This window comes from Bubalus bubalis, chromosome 7 (genome assembly GCF_019923935.1).
Source record: "Bubalus bubalis isolate 160015118507 breed Murrah chromosome 7, NDDB_SH_1, whole genome shotgun sequence".
NCBI lineage: Eukaryota > Metazoa > Chordata > Mammalia > Artiodactyla > Bovidae > Bubalus > Bubalus bubalis.
The window spans coordinates 63,053,739-63,077,212 of NC_059163.1; positions in this window are offsets into that span (position 1 = coordinate 63,053,739).

The window sequence follows — 23,474 nt, forward strand, 5'->3', positions numbered from 1 at the left end:
ATATCAGCCAGTGTGACTCTTTCAAAGACAGATCAAGACTTTCCTCTGCTTAAAATCCTACAAAGTCTCCCCATTTTATTCAAAGTTAAAGCCAAGATTCTCGAAGTGCTATGCAGCGTTTGACCACCATTGGTCCACCAATCGAGGACCACTGAGGATCCTCAATCTTCTCTCTGATTAATCTCCTACAGTTGCTGCTGCTGCTAAGTTGCTTCAGTCGTGTCCGACTCTGTGTGACCCCATAGACGGCAGCCCACCAGGCTCCCCTTTCCCTGGGATTCTCCAGGCAAGAATACTGGAGTGGGTTGCCATTTCCTTCTCCAATGCATGAAAGTGAAAAGTGAAAGGGAAGTTGCTCAGTCGAGTCTGACTCTTAGCGACCCCATGGACTGCAGCCTACCAGGCTCCTCTGTCCATGGGATTTTCCAGGCAAGAGTACTGGAGTGGGGTGCCATTGCCTTCTCCGACTATTCCCTCCTTAATCACTGGTTCACCAACATCAACTCCTTGATGTGCTTCAAATATTTAGGTATGTCCCAGCCATAAAGCCCTTGAACTTTATGTTCTCTCTATGTGGAGACAAACTTTTTCCAAATATTCACAGAGTTAGCACCTTCTTTTCTTTCAGTTCAGTTCAGTTCAGTAGCTCATTTGTGTCCAACTCTTTGTGACCCCATGGACTGCAGCACACAAGGCCTCCCTGTTTATCACCAACTCCTGGAGTTTACTCAAACTCATGTCCATTGAGTCAGTGATGCCATCCAACCATCTCATTCTGTGTCATCCTCTTCTCCTCCTGCCTTCAGTCTTTCCCAGCATCAAGGTCTTTTCAAATGAATCAGCTCTTCGCATCAAGTGGCCAAAGTATTGGAGTTTCAGCTTCAGTATCAGTCCTTCCAATGAACATTCAGGACTGATTTCCTTTAGAATTAGCAGGTTGGATCTCCTTGCAATCCAAGGGACTCTCAAGTCTTCTCCAACACCATAGTTCAAAAGCATCCATTCTTTAGTGCTCACCTTTCTTTATAGTCCAACTCTCACATGCATACGTGACTACTGGAAAAACCATAGCCTTAACTAGGTGGACCTTTGTTGGCAAAGTAATGTCTCTGCTTTTCAATATGCTATCTAGGTTGGTCATAACTTTCCTCCCAAGGAGTAAGCATCTTTTCATTTCATGGCTGCAGTCACCATCTGAAGTATTTATGGAGCCCCAAAAGAACAAAGTCTGCCACTGTTTCCCCATCTATTTGCCATGATGTGATGGGACCAGATGTCATGATCTTAGTTTTCTGAATGTTGAGCTTTAAGCCAACTTTTTCATTCTCTTCTTTTACTTTCATCATGAGGCTTTTAGTTCTCTTTGCTTTCTGCCATAAGGGTGGTGTCATATGCCTATCTGAGGTTATTGATATTTCTCCTGGAAATCTTGATTCCAGCTTCTTTCAAATCATGCATAAGTGTCATTTTCTCACAGAGACCCCCACCTTAAGCTTTCTATTTCAAATTGAGACCTGTCCTCCCCTTACGTATTGATGTGTGTGATTCTGCTTACTTTTGCTCCATTTTTTCCCTTCAGTAACACTGTGACCTCCTAGTTTGCTATATAGTTTATTGTTTATTATGCTTCTTAGGTAATCTCTGCAGGGCAAGAGATTGTTGTCTTTTTTCTTTTCAGTCTATTTTGTTCAGTGATGCCTTTCAAGAGCCCATAACAGTGATTCTGGCATCAAATAAATAAGTAAATGAATGAATGATAATCCAGCATCTGTGTCTTGATTGCTTTCCAAAAATGAGATTTTGTTTGTATGATTTTGATTGACTTTTGATAACAGAGGATAAACCAGATGGTCAGAGTGCTCATGAGCTGTGAGAGGCGTTTATTACTATATATTGTTAGATTGAGATATGAATTGATGCTTACACTATAGCATTTTGATGTGGTCAGGGTGAATTCTAGAATCCAAATAATATATTACTTTATATCAATATGCCTTTAACAGTTTTCATTGATAATTTATAAGCTTTTTGCACTCCTTGGTAGTTCAGATGGTAAAGAATCAGCCTGCAATGAATGAGACCTGGGTTTGATCCTTGGGTCAGGAAGATCTCCTGGAGAAGGGCATGGCAACCCACTCCAGTATTCTTGCCTGGAGAATTCCTTGGACAGAGGGCCTGGTGGGCTAAAGTCTATGCGGTCACAAAGAGTCTGACATGACTGAGAAACTAACATTTTTTTCTTGCTTTCAAATTTAGGACAATTTGCTAATCATGAAAATATTTTAAAATTTTTATTTAACTATATTTTTAGCTTCCAGCATTTCAATAAAAATAGAATCATTGAAAAAATAAATCTAAAAGTATATTAATGAAGTAATGGAAATATCTTTTATGTTATATGATATTGGAAATGACACACACACCGCACATAAATACACACAAATTGTAGCTGCATATGAGAAGTATATCTGAATAAATTATATTGGAAATTAGTAGACTATCAGAAGTATATCATTTAAATCATTTGAAGATAAGTTCTACCCTAACAGATCTTACATTAGTAATATACATGGAGAATTTCCTTTAGAAGTTGAATTTAGACTTTTACCAGTATATGTTGTATATTTTCTGATAATTTATAGTTTCACATTAAACAATATAGTACTTGTGTTCTGCATTTGAAACTTTTAATGCATAAGAATCAGAGAAGTACACTTCAGTTCAGTTCAGTTGCTCAGTTGTGTCTGACTAATTGTGACCTATGGACTGCATCACAAAAGGCCTCCTTGTCCATCACCAACTCCTGGAGTTTACTCAAACTCATGTCCGTTGAGTAGGTGATAGCATCCAACCGTCTCATCCTCTGTCATCCTCTTCTCCTCACACTTTCAATCTTTCCCAGCATTAGGGTCTTTTAAAATGAGTCAGCTCTTCTCATCAGGTGGCCAAAGTATTGGAGTTTCAGCTTCAGCATCAGTCTTTCCATGAATATTCAGGACTGATTTCCCTTAGGATGGATTGGTTGGATCTCCTTGCTGTCCAATAGACTCTCAAGAGTCTTCTCCAACACCATAATTCAAAAGCATCAATTCTTTGGCGCTCAGCTTTCTTTATAGTCCAACTTTCACATCCATACAGGACCACTGGAAAAACCATAGCTTTGACTAGGCAGATTTTGTTGGCATAGTAATGTCTCTGCTTTTTAATATCTTGACTAGTTTGGTCATAATGTTTCTTCCAAGGAGTAAGTGTCTTTTAATTTCATGGCTGCAGTCAATAATCTGCAGTGATTTTGGAGCCCCCCAAAATAAAGTTTGTCACTGTTTCCACTGTTTTCCCATGGGTCCCCACAGGTCCCCATGGGACCAGATGCCATGATCTTAGTTTTCTGAATGTTGAGTTTTAAGCCAACTTTTTCACTCTCTTCTTTCACTTTCATCAAGAGGCTCTTGAGTTTTTCTTCACTTTCTGCCATAAGGGTGGTGTCTTTAGCATATAGGGGGTTATTGATATTTTTCCAGCAATCTTGATTCCAGCTTGTGCTTCAGCCCAGCATTTCTCATAATGTACTCTGCATATAATGTAAATAAACAATGTCACAATATACAACCTTAATGTGATCCTTTCACGATTTGGAACCAGTCTGTTGTTCCATGTCCAGTTCTAACTGTTGCTTCCTGACCTGCATACAGGTTTCTCAAGAGGCAGGTCATGTGGTCTGTTATTCCTATCTCTTAAAGAATTTTCCACAATGTTGTTATCCACATAGTTAAAGGCTTTGGCATAGTCAATAAAGCAGAAATAGATGTTGTTTTCTGGAATTCTCTTGTTTTTTTCAATGATCAAGCAGATGTTGGCAATTTGATCTCTGGTTCCTCTGCCTTTTCTAAGTCCAGCTTGAACATCAAGAAGTTCCCGGTTCAGGTACTGTTGAAGCCTGGCTTGGACAATTTTGAACATTGCTTTACCAGCATGTGAGATGAGTGCAATTGTGTGGTAGTCTGAGCATTCTTTGGCATTGCCTTTCTTTGGGATTAGAATGAAAACTGAACTTTTCCAGTCCTGTGGCCACTACAGAGTTTTCCAAATTTGCTGGTATATTGAGTGTAGCACATTTATGCATCATCTTTTAGGATCTGAAACAGCTCAACAGGAATTCCATCACCTCCACTGTCTTTATTCAAAGTGATGCTTCCTAAGGCTCACTTGACTTCACATTCCAGGATGCCTGGCTCTAGGTGAGTGTCACACCATCATGATTATCTGGGACATGAAGATCTTTTTTGTATAGTTCTTCTGTGTATTCTTGCCATCTCTTCTTAATATCTTCTGCTTCTGTTAGGTCCATACCATTTCTGTCCTTTTTTGTGCCAAGACGCTTACTCCTTGGAAGGAAAGTTATGATCAACCCAGATAGCATATTCAAAAGCAGAGATATAACTTTGCCAACAAAGGTCCATCTAGTCAAGGCTATGGTTTTTCCTGTAGTCATGTATGGGTGTGAGAGTTGGACTGTGAAGAAGGCTGAGCACTGAAGAATTGATGCTTTTGAACTGTGGTGTTGGAGAAGACCCTTGAGAGTCCCTTGGACTGCAAGGAGATCCAACCAGTCCATTCGGAAGGAGATGAGCCCTGGGATTTCTTTGGAAGGAATGATGCTAAAGCTGAAACTCCAGTACTTTGGCCACCTCATGTGAAGAGTTGACTCATTGGAAAAGACTCTGATACTGGGAGGGATTTGGGGCAGGAGGAGAAGGGGACGACAGAGGATGAGATGGCTGGATGGCATCACTGACTCAATGGACGTGAGTCTGAGTGAACTCTGGGGGTTGGTGATGGACAGGGAGGCCTGGCGTGCTGCAATTCATGGGGTTGCAAAGAGTAGGACACAACTGAGCGACTGAACTGAACTGAACGGAACTTGCATGAAATGTTCCTTTGGTATCACTGATTTTCTTGAAGAGATCCCTTGTCTTTCCCATTCTAGGTTTTCTTCTATTTCTTTGCACTGATCACTAAGGAAGGCTTTCTTATCTCTCCTTGCTATTCTTTGGAACTCTGCGTTCAAATGGTTATATTTTTCTTTTTCTCCTTTACTTTTCACTTCTCTTCTTTCACAGCTATTTTTAAGGCCTCCTCAGAAAAAATCATTTTGCTTTTTCAAATTTCTTTTTATTGGGGGTGGTCTTGATCCATGCCTCCTGTACAATGTCACAAACCTCCATCCATAATTCTTCAGGCACTCTATCAGATCTAATCCCTTGAATTCATTTGCCACTTCCAATGTATAATCATAACGGACTTGATTTAGGTCATACCTGAATGGTCTAGTGCTTTTCCCTATTTCTTCAATTCAAGTCTGAATTTGGCAATAAGGGGTTCATGGTCGGAGACACAGAAAGCTCCCAGTCTTGTTTTTGATGACTGTATAGATATTCTCCATTTTTGACTGCAAAGAATATAATCAATCTGATTTCAGTATTGACCATCTGGTCCTGTTCATGTGTAAAGTCTGTTCTTGGAAGAAGGTGTTTGCTATGAGCAGTACATTCTTTTGTAAAACTCTATTAGCCATTTCCCTGCTTCATTCGGTAACTGCAAGGCCAAATTTCTTATTACTTCAGGTGTTTCTTGACTTCCTACTTTTGCATCCCATTCCCCTGAAATGAAAAGGACATCTTTTTTGGCTGTTAATTCTAAAAGGTCTTGTTGGTCTTCATTGAACCATTCAACTTCAGCTGCTTCAGCATTACTGGTTGGGGCATAGACTTGGAGTACTGTGTTATTGAATGGTTTGTCTTGGAAATGAACAGAGATCATTCTGTCGTTTTTGAGACTGCATCCAAGTACTGCATTTGGGACTCTTTTGCTGACTATGATGGCTACTCCATTTCTTATAAGGGATTCTTGTCCACAGTAGTAGATATAATGGTCTTGAGTTAAATTCACCTATTCCAGTCCATTTTAGTTCACTGATTCCTAAAATGCCGATGTTCACTCTTGCCATCTCCTGTTTGACCACTTCCAATTTGCCTTGATTCATGGACCTCACATTCCAGGTTCCTATGCAATATTGCTCTTTATAGCATTGGACTCTACTTCTGTCACCAGTCACATCCACAAGAGGGTGTTGTTTTTCTTTGGCTCCATGTCTTCATTCTTTCTGGAATTATTTCTCCACTGATTTCCAGTAGCATTTTGGCCACCTACTGCCCTGGGGATTTCATCTTTCAGTGTCCTATCTTTTTACCTTTTGATACTGTTCATGGGGTTCTCAAGGCAAGAATACTGAAGTGGTTTGCCATTCCTTTCTCCAGTGAACCACATTTTGTCAGAGTTCTCCACCATGACCCATCCTTCTTGGGTGGCCCTACATGGCATGGCTCATAGTTTCATTGAGTTAGACAAGGCTGTGGTCCATGTGATCAGTTGGTTAGTTTCCTGTGATTGTGGTTTTCAGTCTGTCTCCCTTCTGACTGAGAAGGTTAAGTGCCTTATGGAAGTTTCCTGATGGGAGAGACTGACTGAAGGGGAACCTGGGTCATGTTCTGATGGGCGGGGCCATGCTCAGCAAATCTTCAATCCAATTTTCTCTTGATGGGTGGAGCTGTGTTCCCTCCTTGTTATTTACCTGTGGCTAAACTATGGTGGAGGTAATGAAGATAATGGTGACCTCCTTAAAATGTCCCATGCATGCACTGCTATACTCAGTGTCCCCAACCTTTCACCAGGCCACCACTGACCCATGCCTGTGCTGGAGACTCCTGGACACTCCCCGGCAAGGCTGGGTCAGTCTCTTGTCAGGTCACTGCTCCTTTCTCCTGGGTTATGGTGTGCACAAGGTTCTGTTTGTGCCCTCCAAGAGTCTATTTCCCAGTCCTGTGTTAAGTTCTTGCAGCTCTGTGGTGGGGTTAATGCTGACCTCCTCTAAGAGGGCTTATGCCACACCCAATTCTGCCATACCCAGCCATACCCAAGTCTGCCGCACCTATAGCCCCTTACCCCTGGGGCAGTCCTCTGCTAACCCGTACCTCCACAGGAGATGCTCAAACACAGTTCTCTCTCAGTCTCTGCAGAGTCTCTGGGTCCTGGTGCACACAAGGTTTGTTTGAGCCCTCTGGGTGTCTCTGGTGGAATGGGGTTTGATCTAAACATGAATTCACCTCCTCTCCCATCTTGCTGGGGCTTCTCCTTTGCCCTTGGATGTGGGGTATCTCTTTGCAGTGGCTCCAGCACTGTGCAGCCACTGCTCCAGTGCCTACCATCTTGCTAGGGCTTCTCTGACCTTCAACGTGGGATGTCTCCTCATGGCCACTCCAGCGCCTCACAGCCGCTGCTCCAGCACCATACAGCTGCCCATCAGAGGGCAGACAGACTGAAAACCACAATCACAGGAAACTAACCAACTTGATCACATGGATCACAGCCTTGTCTAACTCAATGAAACTATGAACCATGCCATGTAGGGCCACCCAAGAAGGATGGGTCATGGTGGAGAACTCTGACAAAATGTGGTCCACTGGAGAAGGGAATGGCAAACCACTTCAGTATTCTTGCCTTGAGAACTCCATGAACAGTATCAAAAGGCAAAAAGATAGGACACTGAAAGATGAACTCTCCTGGTCATTAGGTGCCCAATATGCTACTGGAGATCAGTGCAGAAATAACTCCAGAAAGAATGAAGAGACGGAGTCAAAGCAAAAACAACACCTAGTTGTGGATGTGACTGGTGATGGAAGTGAAGTCCGATTCTGTAAAGAGAAATATTGCATAGGAACACTGGAATGTGAAGTCTATGAATCAAGGCAAATTGGAAGTGGTCAAACAGGAGATGGCAAGAGTGAACATCAGCATTTTAGGAATCAGTGAACTAAAATGGACTATAATGGGTGAATCTAACTCAGATGACCATTATATCTACTGCTGTGGGCAAGAATCCCTTATAAGAAATGGAGTAGCCATCATAGTCAGCAAAAGAGTCCCAAATGCAGTACTTGGATGAAGTCTCAAAAATTAAAGAATCATCCCTGTTCATTTCCACAGAAGTACAGGAAGTTTTAAAAATCTTCACCAAGATGGAATAATTTAATGTTTTCTTATTTACATAATGCAAATTAAAATAAAAAATTATAAGCTTTCATGTCATTAAAACTTATTTCATGTCATTAGAAGCTTATTCTTATGATTCTAATAATGGTTTCTTTGTCCTTTTTAAATATGAATGCTAGTAACAGCAACAGTAGCATCAGGATCACAAAAAGCAATGAAAATACATATTGGATGGCTGTGTTCCAGTCTTTATGTTAAATTAGGTATGTGTGCCAGTTTTTCCTATTCCTTGGGGATAATGTTTTAGTAACTTATAAATTTAAGTGTTCTTCTTTTAATCATTGTGCAATTGTTATGGGAAAAAAAACATCATGAGACATTATTATTTGAGAACAGAAACAGTTTCCATTTCCTTAGTAGAGAGACTGTTAATCAGTTTTGAAATTTATTTTTGAGAAAACCTTTGCCGTCTGTATATCTGTAATGTGATATCTTCAATCTGGTCACTGATTACTGTCCTACAAATAATCCAGATTTATAAGATCATCTTGAATTAAAAGTTAGCAGATAGTAACTGACTAGTAAAGATATCTAAAGTTTTGTTACACATTAAAAGTTATTTTGAGAAACTATGAGTCTAAAACAATTATGGTCAGATGACAAGTTTCAGAGAAGAAAGAGTTCTAATGACATTTAGGTACTATGTAAACTCTGTTGTTTATGATTTCTTACAGGGCTTACTGTTGCTGAATTATTGGAATTTTATTATAGATAAATGATTTTGGAATTACATGCTGTGGTTAACTTTGTAAGAAAAAGATGAACTGCTTACTGAAATCAAACAAGCAAACCAATATCAAGCTATTGTCTAATGAAGGTACCTTAATGAAAGCATGTTCAATTTGTCATTTAGCACATCAGCAGGACTATTTTAGTACCGAACAAGGCAGTTTGATGTTCAACTTCAAGATCACTGTTGACTATTTGCATAAAGTCATCAACATGTGGGTTTATCAGTGATTTTAAGCTGGTTTCATTGAAAGATAATTTTCAAACTCATTTTCATACTGATTAAGAGTTTTACTTCTTGAAAAATAGTGTAAAAGTCAGAAAGAGGAATTTAAAAATTCTTAAGATTTTTATTACACAAAGAAAATTAATTCATGTAAATACATTCAGATTACATTAGTTAATAATAAATATTGGCCTGCTTTGAATGGCAGGGATGGGAGCTGTTCTTTTTTGCTAGAAATACAGTGTTTATAAGTGCCACCTCTTCAGTGTTCTAAGCTTCCTTGCTAATGTAGTGATTGTGTCAAATTTTACATGAACTATTTTTTAGCAAGAAATTAATAGTCTCTTATATATATATTTAAAAAATTGCTTCAGTCAAAATAGTTGCTTTTGTTCAGTTGTGAAATCGTGTCTGACTATTTGCAACCCCATGGACTGAGGCACACCAGGCTTCCTTGTTCTTTACTACTTCCCAGAGTTTGCTCAAACTCAAGTCCATTGAGTCAGTGATGCCCTGCAACCATGTCATCCTCTGTTTCCTCTTCTCCTTCTTCCTTCAGTCTTTCACAGCATCAGGGTCTTTTCCAGTGAGGCAGCTCTTCACATCAGATGGCTGAAGAACTGGAGCTTCAGCTTCAGCAATAGTCCTTCCAATGAATATTCAAGGTCGATTTCCTTTAGTATTGGCTGGCTTGATCTCCCTGCTGTCTAAGGGACTCTCAAGCATCTTCTCCAGCACCACAGTTTGAATGTATCAATGCTATTAATAGTAGTGATTATGAATCCCTTCTGTATATATATTTATATTTTTAATTTTCATACATAAAAGTTCAAACCCAATTTATACTTTAATAGTGCCTTCCACCCCCACCCCAGTTTTCTTTTAGTTTGTCTTGACTCATCACTTAGTTTCCTAACCTGCAATACAAGACCTGACCCTGACTCTCCTTTCCTCACTGCTCACTGAGCACCTGAACCTTCAGAATCCCTTTTCTTGGGTTTTCTCTGAATTTCCTCATTAGTGACACTTGCCTTCTCAGTATTCCACCTCACTAACTGAAGCAAACCCTGACTCTTCCCTGGGAACAGATTTAATTTAGCAGTTAACAATTTAACATTATATTATGTGTAGTGATCTACACAGCCTGACATCCTGGTACAGCCAGGACATTTCCTCCTCTTGGAGTTCACCTAGTCCTTTTGAAGAGCCTCATGCTACAATTGTTCTTACTCTTATGGAATTTTCACCATCAATTATTTGGGTTCTAATATCTCTTTTTTTCTTTCCTATATCCCTCTGCACTCACAATGTAAGTGGTTACATAGCATCAGCAATTAGATTTACCATCATTTATTTAATCTCATATTTCAAACTTTTAGCCAATTATGTGGTCTTAGCTACTCAGCTGAATTTTTGAAAAATTTATTTATAAAAATGTATTTATTGCTTTTTTAGGTTAAATTCTTGCTTTTTCCTCTTAGCCTTGGTGAGAGAGTTCTAAACTGTCTATAAGGGTAAATAAATACACAATGTTAATTAATGAAGATTTATGCTTAATTCTAAAAACTATATAATTGGATTATCCAGAGATGCAGAGGAAGGGATTCAGTTAAAAAAACAGATAAATAAACTGCTAAAGTTAAAGGACATTTATTTGGCTTATTGGGACATGTAGAAGTGCTGAAGATGAATTTGGAGTTAGGGGGAGGAAAGAAAAAGAATCATTTCAAGGGAAGGGATTATGGAGGAAAAAGTAGCCTAGTTATTTTATATTAAACTTGGATGGGGAGGGAGTTCAAATAATGGAAATGGAATTTCAGAGATTTAATTTATATCAAAGCCTTATACTAGCAAATGATAAATGCCTGAAAGAAGTGTCCCTATGAATATTCTGAATTTTTTCACTTGCTCTGGCCTTCATGTCATTTTTAAATTGTCTGTAAGATGACTTTGATTTTTCAATTTCAAATCAGCATGTTATTCTTTCCTGTTGCAGGTATTTTGAGTCACATTAATGATTAGTGATAAAAACATGCACTCCTTGGATGCTAATACTCTCCTTAAATGTGGAATTCTTCACAGAAACCGTCTTATTTTAAAAACACATCCAGAGATGCAAAGTATCTTGTTGTTTTTTTTTCCTGTTAAATAGTGAGTATTTTAAAGGGCTCTCTTGGTAGGCTTTCAAAATGCATTCATTTATTTGTTTGAATAAAGGAGATATGCTCAGGAGCCATTTAAAAACCTTACTTAATGTCTTTTCTAAAGCCCTAGACAAGACTGGGAACTAAATGCAAAAGACAGAAAACCTCTGAAAATACATCTTTACAAATTCAGTACTAAACTCTCCTTGGAGTTTTGGTTTTCTGTTATCGAATTATAGAATTCCCAGAAGATCCTGAAGGGTCTGATGTTCATATCAATAACTCAAATGCACAAAGCTCCAAGTTTATTATAAGGTTTTTGAAAGAAAAACTAGTTCTGACTTTAACTTTCGTGAGGGCCATTAAAACAACCGATGGCTTCACTTTGCTATCATGTGGACAATAATTTATCATTAAAATGATAATCCCTGTTGGGCAACACAATGTTTCTACTCATATCAAATATTATTTCAAAAGGAATTATGATTCTCAATCTGCATTTCTTTAGGTTTCCCTGAACAAATAGGAAAAGAAAGCAGGAAAAAAATGATGAAATCCTTGTAGTGCTTTTATAATGTTACTTTTCAAGGCTGTATTCTGTCTTCTGTTTTATGTAGTATTGTGCAGAACCTTTAGTTAGAATACTAGTTTAGATCTAATGATTTCCTAAGTAGAGTGGTCATTCTGTTCCTAAGCCTATATTATAAATCTTATGTTTAAGCCTCTGTAAGATTTATTGATATACAATTGGTCAACTGTTATAAAGAAAGTTTCATTATTTTTTGTTCTTGATAGTTGTTTGCTCTTGATGTGACTTTCATGAGTAGAAAATAGAATCTAGATACCAAAATGAAATAAGGAACTTTGTAAACATGAAAACAAACAATGAAAGAAAAGAGGACAGTGGCAAAATTACAGATAGCTCTTGTTATTCTGTCAAGTGGTAGTTATATGTTATCATGTTGTGTGGCTATTGTATTAACAAACATGTAAATTCAGGGTTAGGTTCCTGCAGAACCTCTGTTTACAACACGTAGACAACTGATCAATACATGCTTTTATGTCTGTTTCTGCTTAAAAACACCTCATTTAGTGTATATTATTAATTCATTAACACCGAACTCAGGGCCTGCAGAACTATAACTCATGCATAAGTAGTTGTCTAATGTGCATTTTTCCCATAAAGCGCATCACAGCCTTTTTGTGTTTAGAAGCACTATGTCAGCCTTTCAACACCACACTTGTGGGCATTTTGAAGAAATAAAATGCCCATTAAAGCACACAAGTGTGTTAAGTGGTACTAAACAGACTGCAAAAAGAAGACTTGTTTACAGAATGAATACTGTCACAAGAACCACCTCAGCTGCAAAGTGCAGTGTAGGGAATTCACATTTTTTTGCAGCCCTGTGTCATTTCCACAGGTGACTGAAAATATTGTGAACATTGATTTTGAGGTTACAAATACATTTTTGTGAGTATTCAGATTCTTAAAAAACAACTCTGAATAAGGAGAATTGACTGTATATCTCAAGTGATTTAGAAAACCATATATTTTCTCTTTTTATTTTACAAATGACCATTGAATTGGATACTTCATAGAAATATTTCTTAAGAAGATATCTATTTCACAGACCTAATGGATAACAACATGTCTAAAATATCAATCTAGAAATATTTGCAAATCCTGGAAAGATCAAAATGTCAAATGTTGCTGTTATGCTTTAATATTTTACTCTTTCACTGTCTGAGATGTATAAAATACTACATTCATAATTTCTTAGTGTTTGGGTTGTTTCTATTTTTCCCTTAGAGAGTTACCACTATTTTTTTTACCCAAACCTTTTATTTTTCTATTGATATATTTTCCAATGATGTTTATTATACTTTTATGTTTAAATGATGTTATTTTTATATTTCTTGTTAATAATTTTCCTTGTTTTCCAATTTAATTATTTGCTATTTTAGTTGAATTTATTTGAGCCTGCTGGGTGACAATTATGCCATGGTGTTGGCTGCCTGGTGCTGGGAAGTAGTATAATGTTTATCAAGTACAGGACATCCTCCTTCATGTGACATAACTCTGTTCTGTTATTATAAATCTAATTTGTAAAATGTTCTTTTTCTGTTAAAACCTCCTTCAGTTCCTTTATGTTTTTCCTACGGTTGTATTTTTAAGCATGTAGTGTCTGATAATTCCGTTGTTGTGATTTCTGGGTTGCTACTATGTACTTCTCTAGAATCTGAGTTCAGAAGCCTTATAGAAATGAGTTGAGTTCCTTTGCTCATTCTGACTCCATAAGTCGGTTTTCAAGCTTTCATTTTATTTTTTGTTTTTCCAATAAAATTTAATTGAATTTAAAAGTCAACAAATACATAATGTCTCTTCCTGCATAAGATTATGACTGTTGTATGTTTTTTTATATTTAGTATTATGATAGGTTGTGGATAATATTACATTTCGTCTTCCTCTTTCCCTATTTTTCATGTTGGCTGTTTATAGTTCATTTGTTTCCAGCAGTTTATGATGAATAAAAGAAAATGAAGATCAAAAATGTGTCAGAAATAAATGACCAAGAAAAACATATTAGAAAATAGTCCAATAGTATAATATATATATAAAGAAAGTATCACCTAGAAACCAGTTAATCAGTGAAGCGTTATTAGAAATATAACAAGAACTTTTAACAAGCTTATGATGTAAACTTGTTTAAAAGTTTCAGGTGGCCATGCTGGAATCTAATTGTTTCATTCATTGTTTGGCTAAAATAAAATAATAAACAGAAACAAATAGGAATACCATTGGATGAGTGCAGCTTCTACATGATTTCAGTGACTTTTGAAGAAATGTAAAGGGGGCAATTTCAGATACTAAGAGTAAACAGCCATGGAAAATCAGAACTGAAAGAAGTCATAAATATCCTTGGAGAGTTTTCTGCTAGAATTCTGGTCAGTGAGATCTGTAGACCTGCAGCATTGCCATTATTTGGAAATTTGTTGGAAATGAAAATTCTTAGATCCACCTCATGTATACTGAATCAAATTTCTTTAGAATAATAAGATCAAGCTGTGTTTATAGAAAAAGCCTCCCGTGTATTTCTTATGCACTCCAATCTAAGAACAACTAAAGGATGAGTAATGACTCTGTGTGTGTGTGTGTGTGTGTCTGCATGTGCTACCCTGTGCATAGATATACAATTTAATAATATCAGTTCAGTTCAGTTAAGTCGCTCAGTCGTGTCCAACTCTTTGCGACCCCATGAATCGCAGCACGCCAGGCCTCCCTGTCCATCACCAACTCCCAGAGTTCACTCAGATTCACGTCCATCGAGTCAGCTATGCCATCCAGCCATCTCATCCTCTGTCATCCCCTTCTCCTCCTGCCCCCAATCCCTCCCAGCATCAGAGTCTTTTCCAATGAGTCAACTCTTCACATGAGGTGGCCAAAGTACTGGAGTTTCAGCTTTAGCATCATTCCTTCCAAAGAAATCCCAGGGCTGATCTCCTTCAGAATGGACTGGTTGGATCTCCTTGCAGTCCAAGGGACTCTCAAGAGTCTTCTCCAACACCACAGTTCAAAAGCATCAATTCTTTGGCACTCAGCCTTCTTCACAGTCCAGTTCTCACATCCATACATGACCACTGGAAAAACTATAGCCTTGACTAGACAGACCTTTGTTGGCAAAGTAATGTCTCTGCTTTTGAATATGCTATCTAGGTTGGTCATAACTTTCTTTCCAAGGAATAAGCATCTTTTAATTTCATGGCTGTAGTCACCATCTGCAGTGATTTTGGAGCCCCAAAAAATAAAGTCTGACACTGTTTCTACTGCTTCCCCATCTATTTCCCATGAAGTGATTGGGCCAGAGGCCATGATCTTCGTTTTCTGAATGTTGAGTTTTAAGCCAACTTTTTCACTCTCCTCTTTCACCTTCATCAAGAGGCTTTTTAGTTCCTTTTCACTTTCTGCCATAAGGGTAGTGTCATCTGCATATCTGAGGTTATTGATATTTCTCCTGGAAATCTTGATTCCAGCTTGTGCTTCTTCCACCCCAGCATTTCTCATGATGTACTCTGCATATAAGTTAAATAAGCAGGGTGACAATACACAGCCTTGACGTACTCCTTTTCCCATCTGGAACCAATGACAGACTGATCTTCATTAGTTTCCAAGGCAAACCATTCAATATCACAGTAATCCAAGTCTATGCCCCAACCAGTAGCACTGAAGAAGTTGAACGGTTCTATGAAGACCTACAAGACCTTTTAGAACTAATACCCCCCAAAATATTTAATAATATAGTGAGTATTATCAAAGATAATGACATCTACATGTCCCAGACAGTATGGAATTGGAGTCCATCAGGTTATCAATAATTCAGTTTCCTTTCTCATAGGCAAGGTGTGATGATGCTGGATACTGATTATGGTAAAATGAAGACAGGCTTTTATGTCTCCTCGGAGGTGGATGCTAGTGTGTTGTTTAGCAAGTGGACAGTGAAATAACACTGCCTAAGCAAAGAGATCCAACCAGTCCATTCTGAAGGAGATCAGCCCTGGGATTTCTTTGGAAGGAATGATGCTAAAGCTGAAACTCCAGTACTTTGGTCACCTCATGCTTAGAGTTGACTCATTGGAAAAGACTCTGATGCTGGGAGGGATTGGGGGCAGGAGGAGAAGGGGACGACAGAGGATGAGATGGCTGGATAGCATAGCTGACTCGATGGACGTGAGTCTGAGTGAACTCTGGGAGTTGGTGATGGACAGGGAGGCCTGGCGTGCTGCAATTCATGGGGTCGCAAAGAGTCGGACACGACTGAGTGATTGAACTGAACTGAACTGAACTGAAGCTTAACTCCTGACTCTCCCACTTACTATCTGCATGATGTCAAACCAGTTACTTAATATCTATTTGCCTTTGTTGCTGATTTGTAAAAGGAAGAAAGAATCAATGATACCTACAAGTTTGTAGCAAGGATTAAACACATAAACACTTTTAAGGTAGTGGTATTTAACATCAGGTCTGATTTGTATGGATCCATTGTTAGAAATAGTAGTGTAAGTGTTCTTAAATAGAATTGCATGAATAGATTCCATGCCCTTATTCCTTAAAAATATCTAAAACTTCAAAATGATTTGCATGGGAACTTATAAAATGATATTTTGTCATTTTTGTTTGGGACGTATATATTTCCTATAATCCTAGAATTCTTGTATCCTTTTGTTCAAATGGAATTTGTCATTGGCACAGTCTCCTAATTTAGAAGCAGAACTTTTATTGTAACTAGATGGATGTACTTTTGCTAGTTTTCCTGAGTTGAACAATGTGCCTGATGCTCCATTTTCCTGACAGTTTGGTAAAATCCCTTTATGTCTTTGTATGCAGGCTCTGTGCTTTGGAGGGGGCTCTTTTACCCCATTGTTTAAAGAGGAACCTACCTGTCAGTCACTGTAGCCCTTCTGTATTTTTCTGCGATTTGCACATCGATCCTTAATCTGTGTCCCCTGAAAGGCTGCTATTTTTCACTATTTCCTTTGACTTGCTAAGTTTTTGGTTCCAATTAAAGAATCGTGGGTCACAGTTATAGCAGTTGAACACTGTCATCCAAAAGACCACAAATCTCACATCCGTCTACTCGGCCTTATCTGCATCCCATCAATTACAGCAGTCCTAGAAGTTTCTAACAGATTTTGACATTTATGTCTTAATTGGCAATCATCTTAAGGGAGCCTGTCCTTATATTTGAAGCATGAAGGTAGTTAGAAGTTGCAATCTGTGATGCTAACATTGGGAGATTCGAATCCCAAATCTCTCAGCTTCTTGAATGATCCCATATGCTTTATAGATGCTTTTAAAGTACCTTCAAATAGTTGAGCTAGAATTAGGTGAATCCTATAGTTAAGCTATCTGGTGAACGCCAATGCGAGAGGAAATTGAAGGTCTTTCAGATTAAAAGTTCAAATTGTGATGATTGCACCTTTTAGCCTCCAAACTGGCTTTTACCTTGATCTCCCTAAGCCTGTTCAGTTCATCATATTGAAAAGATTATGACATTTTCTAAATCACCTGGGGGGAGTATTCCATTTCAATTCAATGACTAAGTCATTCCCTGGGCCTGCAGTACTATCCTGCTGCGTTTAGTCCTTTAATGTGGAAGTAATTCTTATGTTTATAAAGTTTTGGGGCTTTTAAATCCCACAAGGAAACCTCACACTTTAATGTGAGATAAGCTGAAAGAAATTATTCACTGTACCTCAACTGGTCTAAAAGGAAAAGCTTATCAAAGTAGGGAAATGCTAGGCACAGCCACTTTAAACATCAGTAAAGAGACATCACTGAAAATAAAATCACATGAAATAGCCTTTTAATGTTGGGAATTTTGAATTGAGATGCCCAATCTGAATCTTCATTTTTCACAAATAATGCTTTCATATTTCAAAAGTTATATGTATTCTTTGGAATAGATTTTTAAAATATTAAAGCAATAGAAAGAAATTACCTTCAGTTGAATGCAACCATAAATTTATACATCTTTTCCAGTATTATTCTATACATGCACATATGAATTTAAGTAGTTATCTGAATTTAGCATTACTTATTAATTTTATCCATCATTATAATTTTGAAATGATTTTTAACATTTTATAGATAAATCATAATATTGAATTTCCATATTTTATTAATTTTTTATTATAAATCAATTATAAAGTCATGAACATCTTTGCTCATCAAGTATATCTTGGCTTATGTTATTTATTATTGCCTTATGCTAAATTCTTTGCAATAAAATTGATGGTTAATGACATTAAACATTTAAATATACTGCCAATATTTCCTCCAAAAGATGGTACCAATTTTGCCCTTAACTTTGACAGCAATAAGTTTTATAAACTAAAAAAAAAAAGGATTTTAACCAAAAAATGTGTTAAAAATTGTTTCATTCCAAATTTCTTTTATTGTTTCACTAGAGAAAAAAGAATATTTTTTATTTTATTATTTTTCTCTATTTTTTGGGGGAGGAGGGTTTGTCTGTTACTTATCTTTAATATTTCTATGTCATTCTTACCAACACTGTGAAGGGGAAATCTGCTCCCAATTTTAGTAATTGGGTTCGGGTTATCTTTAGATATATCTATTAGATATATCTTTAAGAAAAAGTTTTAAAATGATAAACTTTATTTAGCTTTTATAGACATTGTATAAGTACAACTTTTAGAAAAACATGAAATGTGTTCCCTACCATTTCTTTGCTGCTTTGTCAGAAGCTAGATAATACTTTTAAACCCTCTGTGCTCATATTTAAGTTTACATCTGTTAGAAAACTTGAGAGTTATAAGGCTAATAGCAAAGAAGAAAGTCACTATGCTTGAATTAATTTTAGCTGAAGGATGTGGGACCTTCCTATTATTGTTTGTTGTTGTGTCATAAAAGCAGTTAATCAAAATGCTGATATTTTGAAATACCCTTTTCTTGATAATGTTTATGTGATGTGTTGCTGCTGCTGCTAAGTCCCTTCAGTCATGTCCGACTCTGTGTGACCCCATAGACGTCAGCCCACCAGGATCCCCCATCCCTGGGATTCTCCAGGCAAGAACACTGGAGTGGGTTGCCATTTCCTTCTCCAATGCAAGAAAGTGAAAAAGTGAAAGTGAAGTGGCTCAGTCGTGTCCGACTCTTAGCGACCCCATGGACTGCAGCCCACCAGGCTCCTCCATCCATGCAATTTTCCAGGCAAGAGTACTGGAGTGGGGTGCCACTGCCTTCTCTAGGCCAGTTTTTAATCCCCCTTCCTATGAGAGACTTCCCTGGTGGCTCAGATGGTAAAGCGTTTGTCTAAAATGCAGGATCGGGAAGATCTCCTGGAAAAGGAAATGGTAACACACTCCAGGATTCTTGCCTGGAAAATCCCATGGACAGAGGAGCCTGGTAGGCTACAGTCTATGGGGTCGCAAAGAGGCAGACACGACTAAGTGACTTCACTTTCTTTCCTTATGAGAACTCTCTGTAAGTGTTATGTTTCTGGGCTTTGTCTTACTTTACTATGCAAAGCAAATCATGAATCTGCAGAAGTAAAATATTTGAATAGTCATCTTCATCTGTTGAGGAAACAGATATTTCTGTCTACTATGTAGCACCCAGTTCTTAGTTTTTAACTTCACAGATGTTTCACCGTGTTAATTTGATCTGATCCTCTAATTAATTATTGTTCATGGCTGCATAATATCCACCAGTTTATATGTTCCATTATTTTTTATCTAAGTTTATAATCAACATATCTTTTTACTATTATAAAGAGGTCACAGTAAATACAATATCCTCATATATGTAAATGTATGTGTTATTTATAGCATTATGGGATTGACTGATATATAATGTATGCAAATACCTCTAATTGTAATAGAGGTTATCAAGTTGCTTTCACAAAATTATGTAATGATTCATATTTCTGACATGGTAGGTAAACATAGATTTTTTTTTTTTTCAGATCCCTGGCACAAATAAATTGTTCTCTATTACATGTTTGCCAGTCTGATGAGTATAAAGTGATATCCTGGTTTTACTTTAATTTGCATTTCTCTGATTACTAAAAATGTTGAACATTTTTGTACATGTTATTTTGTTCATTTGGGTTCTGTTCTGGGACCTATCCATTTATATATGTTTTATCTATTTGCTATGAGATTTGTGTTTTTCTTAATGATTTGTAAATCTCCTTTTTATAGCCATCACAAATCTGTTCTTTTCATCATAATATTTACTAATATTTCTGTTTGATTTATGCTTAAACTTTTTTTTTCAAAGGCTTAGCTAGGAGTGTGTTCACTGTTTTTCAAGTAGATCAGATTGTTTTGGTCTCATTTTTGTCTAATATTTACTTTATTACTATTGAAACTCTTAATTCAACTTTTTAAATATTAAATATTTTAGTTCAGACTTATCGCTGTAAGTTTTATCTTTCCTGATTTTCTTCTACTAACTCTAAAAGAAAGTTCCCAAAGGCAGATTATCTTTATATCTATGAAATTGAAAGATTTATTTAAAAAAGTTTGTTCTTTGTTTTCTTTTAGATATAATTTTAATTACTACTTTGTACTGTTTGAAACAATTTCTAGTCTAGTATATTCTTTTATTTTTTTAAGGAAACAAAAACATAATTCTAACATATTGCATTCTTGTAATATAATCTTTTATAATGGTGGCTCAACTTTAGTACTATCAGTGAAAATAGTCAATAAAAATATAATAAAAAGAATAGAAAGGAATTTTATTTGAGCCAAACGAGGACTGGCCTGGAAGCCCACTTCTCAGGTTACTCTTAAGAAATGGCTCACTTATTGAAAAAGAGAAAAGAGACAAAGCTCCTTTTTTTCAGAATATTTAGAAATGTCCCTGAACAAAAGATTAACTAGTTAGGTTAAGAATACAATCATTAATAAAATTAATAAAAATAATTAGCAGCTTTTTCAGAAAATAGAGGAGATCTGCTGCTCAGAGAGAAAGCAGAATATTGTAATACTTATTGCCCTTCAATCCTGTAGTCACCAACCTGGGTTTAAAGAAACAAATAAGTAACATAGCTCTTGTTATTTTTATTTCAATCAGAACATATTCCCAGTATACAAAGAAATTCTAATTTCTAACTCAAAAGATAGCATTTTTTTAAAGTGTATGGCAAAACCAATACAATATTGTAAAGTCACTAACCTCCAATTAAAATAAATAAATTTATATTGAAAAAAAAGTGCTGGATTGTTACATAGAAACTGCTCTTGGTAGGGGCACATTATATCTTGAAGCAATGGTGTGTTTCCATTATACACAGGAATATATGCCAATCAAAAGGAAAAAAAAACTCACTAAATAAAGCAAAATAAATAAATAAAATAAGCACACAAACAAGTAAACAAATAAATCCTAAATCTAAAACAACACTCTAATAGCTAGGCATTCCAGGAAATGCAGATTTTTAAGTTAACCACTATTTTAGCTGTCAACAGAACTGTGTGATGTGAGTAGGACACTCTATTTGGCTTACAGAAATTAATGCATGCTATTTATATGTAATTTAGCCTTTATTTATATCTGAGAGTTGGACATAAACAGTTCCCAAATAGTGTGTGTATGCATATTGTATGTGTTTAGATAGAAGCTAAATAAAACAGAGGAAAAAGTAGTATGCTAAAAATGTTTTGCTGTAAAAATTATTATGCTCACTGTTCAATAAATATAATAGAAACTATTTAATTACGTGGAAGAAAAACCTGAAATTTTCCCTTATTAAAAAAAAGAAACACTAAAGTGGTTGAAATGAGAATAGATTTCTCTGTGAAAAATGTATCTTACTCAGGAATAATAGAAATTCAATTGAATAAAAAAATCCAATTATAAAAGACAAATTGAGTTAAAAGTATTGATGAGCCCTCATTACATAAGATCAAATAAAATTTTTTATTCATTTCAAGTATAAAAAATATGTCTGAGTTATTCAAGTAGAAAAATAAAATTATGCTGTGGGGAAAATTTGCTTATCTTTGTAGATTTGAATAGAAGATAAAAATGAATCATTAAAAATTATGTAAGATATTCAACTTTAAGAAGGAATAGAGATTTGAATGATTTACAGTATTTTAATTTTGTTTTCAGATGGAAGATAGTAGTATATGTACATAAGAATATTTTGAGATCCCCCTGTGTTAGTATGTGGCCCAGCAGAATAATAGTTGGTAACTGCAGAACATGTATGATAAACAACTCAGAGGACCCTGTGTAGTCCTTGAGTTATTAACACAACATTAAGAAGAGAACTTAGGAATCCCTGTACATACTGAGATGTGTTTAGTTCATTGGAGAACTTCCAAGTTGCACCTAAGTAAATTTAAAAAAAAAGAGTGAAATCAGCCATACAAATTAATGGAACTGGGGAAAGATATTCTTTGTGGTAAATTGCTGAAAAATTTTAAAAATTGATCTGTAGTTTCTTTCTAGAAATTTATATGAACAGCACATCAAAATAAACTAAAAGAATTTAATTGTTAACCTATCATTTAGTTCCATACTTAAGCAGTATGTCATATGATTAACAGAATTTTTTGCCAACTGAACTAAACTCATTTTTTCATGTGCAATAACAATGTAACTCTACAATATGTCCGGTCAGTTCACAGCTTTTGAACTCCTGTTATATTTGCCAAAGAAACAGTTTTCTCACATCCATTTACTAGTTAAGTAAGCCATTCGTTTTGCCAATGATATCCAGTGTCTGTAACATCATTAGGCTTAGTTAAGACTTTGTTGAGACTGCTGGTAATGATCCAAGAAAAAGATTAAACTGATAATATAATTCTGTCTAAAGTTGTGGACATTTGAATAAACACTCACCACACTTGATATTTATATAACTGATTAGGTAAATGTAATATCCCCTAAGGTAAAAATAAAGCTAACAAATGCCTAAAATGCACATATATGCATCAGTAGTACCATGTTGGGGGAAACAATAAACACAATATTATTATGGGATTTTATGTCAGGAAGACAAATTTGAAACTGATTATGTTTTAGGCATTTTGCTTAATGGCCATGAGCCTTAGATCCATCAGGCATGAAATGAATATAATACAGACCACCCACAATAGTACTGTAAATATTAAATTAGATAATGAAATAAGAGAACAGCATGGTGCCTGGCTTGTCAAAAATTGCAGTTGTGTTAATGATTATATGAGGATAATTTTCTTTGGAGGATAACTGTAATTTTTCCTTGAAAAATACTTTAATATTTGAGCACACAGCTCCTGAAACATGATTCCAGATATATATGCTTGAAGATTGTGTTACAAAATCCCTGATGAAGTATTCTGGAACCTATACAATTAATCTCCCCAAATACATTTAATAATAAGGGATCATTATTTAAAGTTTAAATGCAAAATCAGAATAGATGTACATATGTGTAGTGGAATATTTATGTAAAATCATCTGAAAAGGCAAGCTATTAAAACTTGACTGAGATAATTAATGAATTTAAGGGGTTGTTGATTTTTCTGAGTCGTTGTTGTTCAGTCACTAAGTTGCATCCCGACTCTGAGACCCCATGGATTATATGTAGCACATGAGGCTCCCCTGTCCTTCACTGTCTCCTGGAGTTTCCTTAAATTCATGCCCACTGAGTTAATGATGCTATCTAACCATTTCATCCTCTGCCACCCTCTTCTTTTGTCTTTAATCTTTCCCAGTATCAGGGTCTTTTCCAATGAGTAGGCTCTTT